This window comes from Pteronotus mesoamericanus, unplaced genomic scaffold (genome assembly GCF_021234165.1).
Source record: "Pteronotus mesoamericanus isolate MK-2021 breed Mesoamerican mustached bat unplaced genomic scaffold, CSHL_Meso_final contig_56, whole genome shotgun sequence".
Lineage (NCBI taxonomy): Eukaryota > Metazoa > Chordata > Mammalia > Chiroptera > Mormoopidae > Pteronotus > Pteronotus mesoamericanus.
In genome coordinates, this window is record NW_026555201.1 from 10,966,952 (window position 1) to 10,981,672 (window position 14,721).

At 35.2% G+C, this 14,721-nt stretch overlaps 1 protein-coding gene across 3 annotated transcripts in view; it reads left to right on the forward strand.

Annotated features, from left to right (window-relative positions):
- The window catches only part of FRS2 (fibroblast growth factor receptor substrate 2), a 110,148-nt gene that overhangs the window by 87,953 nt on the left and 7,474 nt on the right, over positions 1-14,721 (forward strand). For all 3 annotated transcript variants that reach the window (XM_054580091.1, XM_054580090.1, XM_054580092.1), the window contains one exon: positions 7,159-7,252. The gene's annotated coding sequence lies outside the window, so the exon portion shown is untranslated. The remainder of the gene's footprint in view (positions 1-7,158; positions 7,253-14,721) is intronic.

The following is a 14,721-nucleotide window of genomic DNA, read 5'->3' on the forward strand; positions in this document are numbered from 1 at the left end:
TCTCCAAGTATCAGGGATCTGTGCTTGGATCATTGATTGCTGCTTTTGATAACAGGTGTAGACCAAGGGGTGGGCAGCCATTGATGTTGCCCCTCCCCATTGTTGCAAGCACCTTCCCCTCCAGCTGAAATTACTTCTAGGGAATTTAAAGGGCTACCACTCATTCATTTTTCTCCTTTTTCCCTTTTTGGGAGCCAAAACAATTGCATATACAGGAACATTTAGAAAGTGCAACCAGAAAAAGGCTCAGAAAAGACCTGAGAACACCTTAGGTTTACACGTCAGACTGATGGTTGGTACAGAGACAGTCTACAATCAAAAAAATTAAACTAACAAAATACAGCAAACATTGGGGGAGACTCTGAGTTCAGTAGTTACACCATTATTAGATTCAAATGTCCCATATTCAACAACAACAAAAAATCACAAAGCATTCAAAGAAATAAAAAAGTATGGCCCGTTTGAAGGGGAAAACATCAATAGAAACTGCTCATGAAAAAGACTTGATGGCAGATATATTACACAAAGACTTTAAAACAACTATCTTAAACATACTCAAAGAACTAAAGGATGATGTAGAAAAAGTCAAAAAAATGATGTATGAATAAAGGAAATCTCAATGAAGAGATAGAAAACATAAAAAGGAACCAAATAGAAATTCTAGATCTGAAAAGTACAATAACTAAAATGAAAAAAATCTGTAGAAGGATTCAAAGTCTGATGTAAGCCGGCAGAACAAAGACTCAAGAAAGTTGAAGATAAGACGATGGAAATTATCAAGTCTGAGGAACAGAAAGAAAACAGGTGTAAGAAAAATGAGCAAAGCCTAAGGGATCTGTGGGGCACCTTCAAGTGGACTTACATATTGTGGGATTTATAGAAGGGGAAGAGAGAGAAAGGGGCAGAGAGAGTATTTGATGAAACATGAATATAAACGTCCAAGAAGCTCATTGCACTTCAGGTAGGACTAACCCAAAGCGATACACACCAAGACAAATTATAATCCAACTCCCAAAAGCCAAGGACAGGAATCTTGAAAGCAGCAAGAGAGAAGCAAATTATTATTGTTGTATGTACTTTGTACATACAAGGGATCTTCAATAAGGTTATTGCCAAATTGCTCTTCAGAAACTTTCGAGGCTAGATGGCAGTGGACATAAACACTGAAAGTGCTAAAAGACAGAAACAAACAAACAAACAATAAAACACCTGTCAACCAAACAGTCCTATATTTGAAAAACTGTCCTTGAAAAATGAGGGAGAAATGAAGACACTCCCAGATAAACAAAAGCCTAGGGAGTTTATTACCACCAGATCTTCTCTGTAAGAAATGCACTTCCTAAGAAAGAGAAGCCTGCAAGGTGAAACAAAAGGACGCTAGACAGTAACCTGAAGCCATATGGAGAAATAAAGATCTCACTAAAGGTAAACACAAGGGAATTCTAAAAGCTAGTACTATTATAACTAAGATTTGTAACCGCACTTTTTGTTCTCTGATTTAGTATTTAAGAGAATAGTACATTTGAAGAAAAACTAACTTATCTAAAAGCTTAGTATTTAAACTTTGGTTTTTCACTTTCTTTTCTATATAACTTAAGGGATGAATACTTTAATTCTTTGTTTATGTTTTTGGGTATACTGTATAAAGGTATAGTTTTGTGACATCAGTAACTGAAAGCAGTGAGGACAGAGCTATAAAGAAGCACAGTTTTTGTGTATTATATTAAGCTGGTATAAATTCAAATTGGGTTGTTATAACTTCAGAATGTGAAATGTAATTCCCATAGTAACCACAAAGAAAATAGCTATAGAATATATACAAGAGGAAATGAGAAGGGAATTTAAACACCTTACTACAAAAACTTAAACACAAAAGAAGACAGGAGTGGAGAAAATGAGGGACAAAAAAACTCTTAGAGGTATATGGAAGACAAATAGCAAAACGACAAATAAGTCCTTTCTTATCAGTAATTACTTTAAATGTAAATAGATTAAACTCTCCAATCAGAAGACAAATTTGGAGAATGTATAAAAACATGATCCATTTATATACTGTCTACAAAAGATTCACTTGAGAATTAGAGACACAAGTAGATTGAAAGTAAAAATACAGAACAAGATATGTGCAAAAAGTAAGAGGGGAGGGGTAATTACTAATATCAGACAAGAAAGACTTTTAAAAAGTTATGAGAGATGATGAACATTATATAAAATATTTATAAACTATTCAGTAGAGCAAGAAAATGGAACAGTTATAAACATTCATGTGCCTAATGACAGGTCATCAAAATATACAAAGCAAAAAAAATGACAGAATTAAAGGGAGAAGTAGTTCTATAATAATAGTTGGAGACATTAATACTCTACTCACAATAATGGATAGGTAACCAGGCAGAACACTCTACCCAACAATAATAGCATAAACAGTTTTTCAAGTGCACATGAGACATTTTCTAGGATGGACCATATGTTAGGCCACAAATTAAGTCTATAGACTTTAAAAGGTAGCTCTCATACAAATGCAGAGTATCTTATATTCAGCCATAAGGGGATGAAGTTAGAAATCAAACACAGGGGGAAAACTGGAAAATTCACAAAATTGTGGATCTTAAACAACACTTTAAACAACCAGTTATCAAATATGAAATCTCAAGGGAAATAAATACAGCTAAAAGTTGGTTCTTTGAAAAATTTAACAAAGCTGACAGATTTTGGCTAGATGAATTATGAAAAAAAGAGGGAAGACTCAAATTACTTAAATCAGAAATAAAAGGGGGACAGCACTACTGATTCTGCCAAAATAAAAAGGATTGTAAGAGAGCACTGTGAACAATTGTACACCAACAAATTAAACAACCTACATGAAAAGGAAAGATTCCTGTAAACAGCAAACCTACGAAAACTAAATCACAAAGAATTAGAAAATCTGAGTAGACCTGTAACTAGTAAAGGGATTGAATCAGTAATCAAAAATCTCTTTACTAGAAAAGGCCTGGCTTTACTGGTGAATTCTGCCAAACATTTAAAGAAGAACTAATATCAATCCTCAAACTTTTCCAAAATATTGAAGGTGTGGAAACACTTCCTAATTCATTCTAAGAAGCCAGCATTACCCTGATAACAAAACCAGACAAAGACACTACAAGAAAACTACAGACCAATATTCCTTATGAACATTGATTCAAAAATCATCAAGAAAATACCGGCAAACTGAATTCAGTCACATTAAAAGGCTTATACACCATGACAAAGTCGGATTTGTTCTTGGAATGCAAGGATGGTACAACATACAAAAGCCAGTCAATATAATAAATCACATTAACAAAAGGAAGATAGAAAACACATGATTATCTCAATTGGTGCAGAAAAAACAGTTAACAAAATTCAACATCTTTTCATCATAAAGACACTAAAAAGCTAAAAATAGAAGGAAACTACCTTGATATAATAAAAGCCATATATGAAAAACCTACAGTGAACATCATACCCAATAGTGAAAGACTGAAAGCTTTTCCTCTAAGATCAGGAACAAGACAAGGATACCTGCTTTGACCACTTTTATTCAACACAGCACTGGAAGTTCTAGCCAGAGCAATTAGTCAAGAAAAAGAAATAGAAGGCATCTAAACTGAAAAGGAATAAGTAAAATGATCTTTGTTTGCAGATGATAAGATCTTATACGTAGAAAACCCCAGAGATTCCACATAAAAGACTTAAAACCAATAAATGAATTCAGCAAAAAAGCAGAACACAAACTCAATGCAAAAATTAGTTGCATTTCCATACACAGTGAACAATCTGAGAAGGAAATTACAGAAAATACTTTATATATAGCAACATCAAAAAGAATGAAATACTGAGGAGTTAATTATTAACCAAGGAGGTAAAAGACATGTACAAATGGAAACTCTAAAATGTTGCTATAAGAAATTAAAAATAAAACATTCTGTATTCCTGGATAAGAAGGTGTAATGATGTTAAAATGTCAGTGCTCTCCAAAGAGATATACAGATTCAGTGCCATCCCTATCAAAAGCCCAATGATTTTTTTTCAAAAAAATAGAAAAACCTATCCTAAAATTCATATGGAATCTAAAGAGACCCCAGATAGCCAAAACTATCTTGAAAAAGAAGAACAAAAGTGGACAACTTAAACTTATGATTTTAAAATTTACTACAAAGCTACAATAATCAAAACAGTGTGGTACTGGCATAAAGAAGAGAGAACCCAGAAATAAGACCTCACATGACCAAAACCCTCATGATCAAATAAGTTTTGACAGGTGCCAAGACAATTTAATGGGGGAGGGGCAGTCTTTTCAACAAATGGTGCTGAGAAAACTGATTGTCCACATGTAAAAGAATGAACTTTGACCCTTACCTAACACCATATATGAAAACTAACTCTTGAATCAAAGGCATAAATATCAGACATAAAACAATAAAATTCTTAGGAGAAAATACAGGACAAAAGCTTCACAAAATTGGATTTGGCAATGCTTTTTTGTATATGACACCAAAAACACAAGCAACAAAAGCAAAAATAGACAAATTGGACTTCCTGAAAAGTAAAAAAAACTGTACATCAAGAAAGGTAGCTCAGTTGGTTAGAGTGTTGTCCCGATACACCAAGGTTGTGGTTGGATCCCCGATCAGGGCACATCTGAGAACGTACCAGTGAATGCATAAGTAAGTGGAGCATCAAATTGATGTTTCTCTTTTTCTTTTCTCTCTCTCTAAAAATCAATAAATAAAAATTAAAAAGAAGAAAAAAGACAGTATCACTAGAGTGAAGAGTGCAACCCACAGAATGGGAGAAAATATTTTCAAATTATATACTTGAATAGAGTAAATAGCCAGCATATGTAAAGAACGTCTAAAAGTCAACCACAGAAAATCAAATAACCTGGTTCAAAAATGGCCCAAGGTCTTGAATAGACATTTCCTCAAAGAACATAAGCAAATGGCCAAAAATCACATGTAAAGATGCTCAACATCACTAATCATTAGGGAAATGCAAATCAAAACTACAATGAGATACCACCTCACACCTATTAGAATGGCTGATACCAGAAACAGAAAACAAATGTTAGCGAGGATGTGAAGAAATCCTTGTGCATTGCTGGTGGAAATGTAAATGGAACCCTTGTGCATTGCTGGTGGAAATGTAAATGGTGTAGCCACTGCTGAAATCAGTATGGTGGTTTTTCAGAATATTATCAATAGAGTTACCATATAGTCCAATAATAGAATTAAAGCCCGAGAAGCAATACTCCTTCTGGGTCTATATCCAAAAGAATTGAAAACAGGGTCTCCAAGACATACTTGGTATGTCTATGTTTGTAGCATTCACAGTAGCCAAAAGGTGGATAAATGTTAAACAGGTGAATAGATAAGCAAAATTTGGTATATGCGTACAATGAAACATTATTTAGCCTTAAAAAGGAAAGAAATTCTGACACGTGCTACAACATAAATGAACTCTAAGGACATTAAGCTAAGTTAAATAAGGCAAGCACAAAAAGATAAGTATTGTATGAGCTCACTTATATGAGGTACCAAGAGCAGTCAAACGTATGCAAACAAAGTAGAATGGTGGTTGCCAGGATATGATGAGAGGGGAAGTGAATTGTTTAATGGGTAGAGTTTCAATTTTGCAAGATGAAGTAGTTCTGGATATTGGTTGCACAACAATATTGAATGTATTTAACAGTACTGAAATGTATGCCTTAAAGTGGGAAGATGGCAAATGTTATGTTGTGTGTATTATACTACAATAAAAAAAATTGGACAAAGGAAAAAAAAAGAGATCTGATGGTGGGACAGAATAACAAGTTTTCAGAGATTCTAGTGGAGGCTTTTTAATGTTTTCAAGAGCTTTATAGGTTGGTACACTGATTCTTTAATATGTTTCATTTCAAGAATTAGGACTTTTACTTGATAAAGTGGTATGGACAGATCGCTCTAATTCTCTTAATTATGTTTACTGTCATTTACTCATTTCAGGATGGAGGTTGGGGGATGCTTGTAAGTGGAATGAATAAAGAGAAGAAGAGAGATTTTTCTGAGATTCTTGATTGGCTAAACTTTCTTAAAAGAGAGATGGACAAATAGAATATGTATTCATATAAGAGCAATGGGTTATGGTAGAATTAACTGGACAGTTTTGCAAGCCAGAGACAAAGCATGATGTGTGTTTAGTTTTTTGGGAAAAAAAGATGTGCTAAGGAAGAGGTACTGGGTTGCTGCCCACCCTAACGTGGGGTGTAGCAACACCTAATGAGAGGAACGAGCAAACACCTGGCTGAGCCACCGATTTTATATACAGGTTTGAAATACAGAATTGAAATGTTTGATTGAGTATGGATGCATGGTTTTGGAAATGTTCGTTTTGGATATCAGTCATACTTGTTAACTCTTGAGAGTCGATATATAGATTAAAGTGACACTGTTTGCAAAATCTCTAACATAACGCCTAATGTAGTGTAGCAGTAAATTTTAGTACCCGTGTTAGAGTTTAAATTTTTTCTGTGCTGTAAAATGTGAATAAATTCACCAGAAAAGTTTCAAAAGTATATTGAAATCTCTTGAAACTTGAGATTGTACTAGATTGCCATAACTTAATGAGTATATTGTCCTGTGAGTCCATGGCATGTCCATTCATATGGACTGTTCAGTGATGACTGACTCCTGGTTTGGCTCTGGGGGCCTTGTAGAATAGGAAGATACTGAGTGGGTATTCTATAGAGAGTCAGCTCTTTGGGAGAGTGATGGTGAGGTTTAGAAAAAGTGACTGAAGGTGGAAAATTAGCCTGACACTGGCTAAAAGAGGTTTTAGAGCTGGAAAGGAATCTTGGGTGATTTAGTCTAACTTCTCATGGCTGAAGAGATAAGTATAGGGAAGTCATAGCTATAGTGGAGAAACCACAGTCAGTGGCTTCTAAAAGTCCTGTTATCCAAACTTCATACAACTCAGACTATTGCATTTTTACTCTATCTTTTGAAAAGGCCATGTTAATAATAATACCTGTACCTCACATTAATTTTTAAAATATATCTTATTTATTAGATGATTTGAACTTACAGTTCTGTTAGAAGTCTCATAAAGACAGTTATTATTTTAAAAGAAATAAGAAAGTCTCATTTTTTTTTTTTTTAGGTTAAGTCATCAAACAAAAAAACATGGTATTTTGAAGTATGATTAAACTCCTGATGCTGCAGCAGAGGCTAAGAATATTAATGGCCAGATCTAGGTAAGTTGAATTTTACCTTAAAAAAAAATTCATTAAGTCCACAAGTCACATTTTTTAAACAAGAGATGTTGATAATGTTTTTTTTTCTTCAATTTTAATTTTTCAATTATAGTTCATATTCAGTATTATTTTATATTAGTTTTAGGTGCATATCGGATAGTCATAGACTTTATAAAGTATTCCTTCTGATATTTCTAGTTGCTACCTGGCATCATACATAGTTGTTACAGTATATCTCCTATATTCCCTATGCTGTACTTTACATCCCCATGACTGTTGTGTAACTACCAATTTTTGCTGCTTCATTCCTTCACCTCTTTCTCCCTGTTCCCCAACCCACCTTCCCTCCACAACCACCAGTCCACTCTCTGCGTCTGTGAGTCTGTTTCAATTTTATTTGTTTATTTTGTTCTTTAGATTCCATATATAAGTGAAATCATATGGTATTTGTCTTTCTCTGCTTGACTTATTTTACTGAGCATAATACCCTCTAGGTCCATCCATGCTGTTGCAAATGGTAAGATTTCATTCTTTTTTATGGCTGAGTAATATTTCATTGTATATATGTACTGCAGCTTTTTCTATACACTTGTCTGTTGGTGGGCACTTGCATTGTTTACATATCCTGGCTATCATAAATAACACTGCAATGAGCATTTGGGTGCATACATTCTTTTGTATTAGGGATTTGGGTTTTTTTGGATAAATCTCCAGAAGTGGAATCACCGGGTCATAAGGCAGTTCCATTTTTAATTTTTTGAGGAAACTCTATACTATTTTCTACAGTGGCTGCAGCAGTCTGCATTCCCAGGGGACAAGGGTTCCCTTTTCTCCACATCCTTGCCAACATTTGTCATTTGTACATTTATTGATGATAGCCATTCTGACAGGTGTGAGGTGATATCTCATTGTGGTTTAATAGGCATTTCTCTGACAATTAGTGGTGTTGAGCATCTTTTCATGTATCTATTGGCCATCTCTGTGTCCTCTTTTGAGATATGTCTGTTCAGGTCCTATGCCCATTTTTTTAATTGGATTGTCTGCTTTTATGTTGTTGAGTAGTACGAGTTTTTTATAAATTTTGGATATTAGCCCCCTAATGTATTATGTTCGCCAATTTAGTAGGTTGTCTTTTTGTTTTGTTGATGGTTTCTATTGCTGTGTAAAAACTAGTTTAATGTAACCCATTTATTTATTTTTTCTTTTGTCTCCCTTGCCTGAGAAGATATATTGGAAAAAATATTGCTAAGAGAAGTGTTTGAGATTTTACTGCCTATGTTTTCTTCTAGGACTTTTATGGTTTCGAGTTTTATGTTTAAGACTGTAATCCATTTTGAGTTTATTTTTGTATGTGGTGTAAGGAGGTGGTCTTGTTTCATTTTTTTCACATATCTGTCTAATTACTCAACACCATTTATTGAATAGACTGTCTTTATCCCATTGTATGTTTTTTCTTCCTTTGTCAAATACTAATTGACCATGTAATTATGGGTTTATTTCTGGGCTCTCTTTTTTCTTTTTAACAATTTTATTTATGCATTTTTAGAGACAGTGAAAGGGGGGGAGAGAGAGAGAGAGAGAAAGAAACATCAATTGGTTGCCTCTTGTACCCCGACCAGGGACTGAACCCATAAGCCAAGCATGTCCCGTAAGCGGCAGGCATGTCCCACAAGCCAGGCATGTACCCTGACCAGGAATTGAACTGGAGACCTTTTGGTTTGTAGTATGATGCCCAATCAAGTGAACCACTCCAGTCAGGGTAATTTCTGGGCTTTCAATTGTGTTTCGTTGATCTATATGACTGTTTTTTTATGCCAGTACCATGCTGTTTTGATTACTATGACCTTGTAGTATAGTTTGATATCAAGTAGTGTGATACCTTCAACTTTGTTCTTCTTTCTCAATATTGCAGAGGCTTTTCGGAGTTATTTTTTTGTGGTTCCATATAAATTTCTAAATTATTTGCCCTAATTCTGTGAAATAGACCAGTGTTATTTTGATAGGAATTGTGTTCAGTGTATGGATTGTTCTGGGTGGTATGGACATTTTAATGATGTTAATCCTTCCTATCCAAGAACATTATATGCTTCCATTTATTTGTGTCTTCAGATTCTTTCTTCAGTGTCTTACAATATTTCAAGTACAGGTCTTTTACCTCCTTGGTTAAATTTATTCCTAGGTATTTACTTTTGATGCAATGTTAATGGGATTTCTTTTTAGTTTCCCTTTCTGATAGTTTATTATTGGTTTATAAAAATGCAACCAAATTCTGAATATCAGTTTTGTATCCTGCTACTTTACTGAGTTCATTTATCAGTTCTAATAGTTTTTTGGTGGAGTCTTTAGGGTTCTCTGTATACAATATTATGTCATCTGCCAATAATGACAGTTCTACTTCTTTCTTTCCAATTTGGATGTCTTTTATTTCTTCTTGTCTAATTGCTGTGACAAGGACTTCCAGTGCTGTGTTAAGAGTGGTGAAAGCAGACATCCTTGTCTTGTTTTTGATCTTAAAGGGAAATGCTTTTAGTTTTTCCACATTGAGTATGATGTTGGTTGTGCATTTGTCATATAAGGCCTTTATTACATTGAGGTATGTTCTCTCTATTCCCACTTTTCAGAGAGTTTTTTTTATCATAAATTGTTGCTGGATTTTTTGCAAATGCTTTTTCTGCATCTATTGATATGATCATGTGATTATCTTTTGTTTATGTAGTGTATTACATTAATTGATTGGCAGATAATATACCAACCTTACATCCCAGGAAGAAATCCCACTCTATTGTGGTGTGTGATCTTTTTCTTGTGTGTTGCTGGACTTGGTTTGCTAATACTTTGTTGAGAATATTTGCATCTATATTCATCAGGGATATTGGCCTATGATTTTCTTTTTTTATAGTGTCTTTATCTGGTTTTGGAATTAGGGTAATGCTGGACTCACAAAATGAGCTTGGGAGTCTTCCTTCCTCTTGAAAGTTTTGGAATAGTTTGAGAAGGATCAGTGTTAGTTCTTTTTCCAGTATTCGGTAAAATTTTCCTGTGAAGCCATTTGTCCAGAACTTTTGTTTGCTTGTAGTTTTTTGATTACTGCTTTGATTTCATTAGTTGTAATCACTATGTTCCAATTTTTTTATTTTTCTTGATTCAGTTTTGGAGATTGTATATTTCTAGGAATTTATCTGTTTTTTTCCTAGATTGCCCAATTAGTTTGTAATATTTTCTCATATTCCTTTGTCTTTCTGTGGTTTCAGTTGTTACTTTTCTTTTGTTTCTGATTTTATTTGGGTCCTCTCTTTTTTTCCTTGATGAGTCTGGTTAAAGGTTTACCAGTCTTGTTTATTTTTTCAAAGAACCAGCTCTGGGTTTCATTGATCTTTTGTACTGTTTTTTAGTCTCTATATTGTTTATTTTCACTCTGATCTTTATTACTTTCTTCCTTCTACTCACTTTGTGCTTTGTTGTTCTTTTTCTGGTTATTTTAGGTATAAGGTTAGATTGTTTATTTAAGATTTTTCTTACTTCTTGAGGTAGTCCTGTATTGCTATGAATTTCTCTCTTAACAACTGCTTTTGTTGTGTCCCATAGAATTTGGGTAGTTGTGTGTTTATTTTCATTTGTCTCAGGCTAAGTAGATTTCTTCCTTACTCTCATTTTTAGTCCATTTATTGTATAACATGTTATTTAGCCTCCATGGGTTTGTGTGTTTATCAATGAGTTTTTTCCCTGTAATTGATTTCTAGTTTTATACCAGTGTGGTTGGAGAAGATGCTTGATATGATTTTAATCTTCTTTCTTGAGACCTGTTTTGTGTCCTAATATGTGGTCTATTTTAGAAAGTGTTCCATGCGCACCTGGAAAATAATGTATATATCCAGTTGCTTTGGGGCGAAATGCTGAAAAATGATCAATTAAATCCATCTGGTCCAGTTATAATTTAAAGCCACTCTTTTCTGGTTGATTTTTTTGCGTGGAAAATCTATCCATTGATGTCAGTGGGAGATTAAAATTTCCTACTAAGACTATATTAATGTCAGTCTCTCCTTTAATCATATTTTCTTGAATGCAGTCATTTTGCCTGCTGATTAGCTGTCACCTCGACATCCAAATAATAAGGACAAATGGCTTTAGTTAAACTAAGACAGTGTTTACTAATTTAAAATATTCAGCAAACTGTTGCAATATTGATCATCCCAAACAGTAGCTATCTTTTGTACCCTAGTTACTTTCTAAGTTGCTTTCTTAAGGGAGCATAGTAAGTCTGTTTGTGTTTTTGCTGAGTTATGAACGTGGTGCTGTGAGATGATGAGATCTCATGGTTTCTTATCAAGTGTTTACAGTATTAGTACATATTATTAGGTTTTACGTAACTCAGATATGGTCTCCAGATATTAGTCTGGTGGTCATAAATGAAGAATATCTAGTATCTTGCATTTCTCATTGCCTAGGAGTTTGTGGCTTAGGAAGAGGAGCCAGAGATAAAGATGAAAACTCCATATTTTTAAAAAGCCCCCTTTTATGTTGAAAATATACCACAGCTGCCTGTTGTTCCAGCTGACTTAGTTTCTCACTCATACTAAACCTGTTCTTCAACCCTACTGAAGCCTTCTCTTCCTTTTTGCCTTCATTTTCTCCTATTTTGTCAGCCTCCTTCTTTACTTCTTTCTGACCAGATGCAATATCTATCACTTTAGAAACACTCCCCAACATCCCCAACCCCGGGTATTGCCGATTCCTTCGAATGATCCGGGGTGAGTTGAGCTTTCTACCTGCTGGAATGGTGAACGCAGCTAGAAAACTAGCATATCTTTGCAGCCTCTCTGAGCTCTCCGCACAGCCTACTTAGTAATTCTGTAGTCTTTCTTGGTTAGCTCCTCAGTGAATAATCCTTTCATTTTCTTCATGCTGCAAACTTGCTTTCTATTTTACAAAGGAAATTGCGAATGATAGATGTTGATCTTCTTTGGCTTCTCCACTATGCTCCACACATCCTTATTTTCTTCCCTTTCCCCTCAGAAGCTGAGGTATTTCTCCTCCTCCTCCTCTGGTCAAATGTCTTAGCCTGAACCCCAGAACTCATCTTCTTTAGTCTTTCTCTCTGTCTTAATCCATGCTTTGTTCCCCTTCTCTTTCCTTCGTTTTTTTCCTACATTTTAAAACCTTTCCTGACCAACTGATTACAAACCTGCATAAATTTGTCATCATAAAACAGTAAATAATTCAAGTATCATATTTTCTTTTCAAACCATGTCTGTCCATACCCTAGCACTGTACTCTACCATCTCAACTTGTTCTTGAAAGAGCGGTTTCCATCCTCTGGGGGCTGCTTCCTTACCTTTCATCTGCTCACTGCAGTTTGGCTTCTGCCTCTGCTACTCTAAGGATGGAATTCTCTTTCCTGACACTGTTTTTTCTTAATCTGTACTATTCCTATCTTTTTATTTTTCTTCACTTGCTTCTCTCTACTTCAGTGCTTATACATTCATATTCCTTGGGATTTCAGCCTCAGACCACTGTCCATACTGTCCTTGAGCAGTGTCTTCTGTGTGTAGCTTTCGATACCACATGTGTTCCAGTATTTTACCTCCTTCAACCTATAGTCATGTACATAACTCTCTATTGCATATCTCCATTTTATTGTTCTCTAGAGTCTCAGTTTAGCATGTCTAAAAATGAATTAATCACTGTTACTTCCACTTGCGGACACCGGTTTTTCCTCTCAGGTGATGGAGCCAGCACCCTTCACCTGCCCCCCGGCAACTGCCTCTGCCTTCCCTGGTACCTAGCCCAGCGCCTCTGTGCCAGTGACTTGTCTTCAGAAGTGCTTCTTAAATGCATCTTTTCGTCTCTGTCCCCACTGTTGCTGTTCTGGTTTTAGGCGTTTAGCATATTTCTGTTTTTAAAATAGTCTCTAACTGATTTCCCTTCTTCTGAGCTAGACTTTGACTTAAATTTATGCTGCAGATGGATATATTTATAATGAAGTCCTGACCACCACTTTCCTGCTTAAAATTCTTCAGTGGCTTTCCTTCCTGTGTAGGATAAAATCCATTCTCCTCGTTATGGCATACAAGACTTTTGTATCTCATGGTAGGCTCTCATTAATTACAGTTGTATTGAAGTACTCAGTGTCCATAGAGTCTCCAAGTGGGTTGCACCACCGCTCAAATATCCTGCCAACATGGGAGGGGCTGGCTTAGGTGGCCTGTGAAGATGGCAAGTGGAAGGATGATTTTTTTACTCCTTTTGAGAAATAGTTTTAAAATATACCTTTGAAGCACCATCTTCTGAGGCCAAAGCTGCATTGTAGTAATCTTTTAGCTCTTTATATTCATGAGGAGGTCAGTGGATAAACATGTAATTTGAAGAAACTTTGTTTGTTTTTTAATCAATTTTCTTTCTGCTTTAAAAGGTTTTCACACTGGCTGGTGTGCTTCAGTGGATTGAGTGCCAGTCTGTGAACCAAAAGTTTGTCGGTTCAGGTTCCCATTTGGGGGTGTGCAAGAGGCAACTGATTGATGTATCTCTTGCACATCAATATTCTTCTCTTTTTTTCCTCCCTCTCTTCCCCTCTCTCTAAAAATAAATAAATCTTTAAATAGTTTAAAAATACTTTTTGCCTTTTCTCCTATAATTTATTAAAAGTTTATTAATTTTTAAAGAGTAAACATTATGGACTGTGTGCTATATCAGGTATATGCTTAGTGTCCTAGAAAATTAAGAAGGCAAGGTTCTCATCTTCAGGAATGTCACAGTGAAGTGGGTGGTGAGACAGATACATATTACAGTAGAATAAATACATGCCACGATAGAGTCATGTCCTTTTGACTGTGGGAACACTGGATGTAGTCTAGCTTCAAATCGATTGGTGTCCCATATCCCTCCCTTGTTCAGGATGCTTTCTGGTTTGGCCCCTGCTTGTGGTGTAGCCTACCCTCAACTCTAGTTGTACTGGGCCCTTTACTCCTGAATGCAGTGCAACCAACCTTTCATGACCTCTGTCTTTGCAATCTCTTATCTGTCTCAAGTACTTATTTCTATTTTTTGCCTAATACACTGTTTTTGCTCACCTTTTTAAGTACCAACTCAAATTGTGCTTCTCTTCCCTGCCTAACCCACAAAGTCAGTTGCTCCATTTTCTATACCCATAGAACTTTTCTTATATTCGAATGTAAGGTTTATCATAATACATTATCTGTTTACATCTCTGTCTTTTCCTTTAGACTCATGCTTCTTCAGAGGTACATACTCTGACTTGATTGTCTCTGTGCCATGATATTTAGGTGGCATATCGGAGCAAAATACTAAAATGAGTCTTAATTAATTTTGCTATTTTATTTATCACTTTTTTTGGTTTATTCACTAGTATACTTTTTCATCTTATACCTCTCAGGCATTCTTTACCTTTGTTTCATACAGTTCATTCAGCTTATAAGAGACTTTTAAGAGACTGCGTGCTAGGTGTTCTGTTT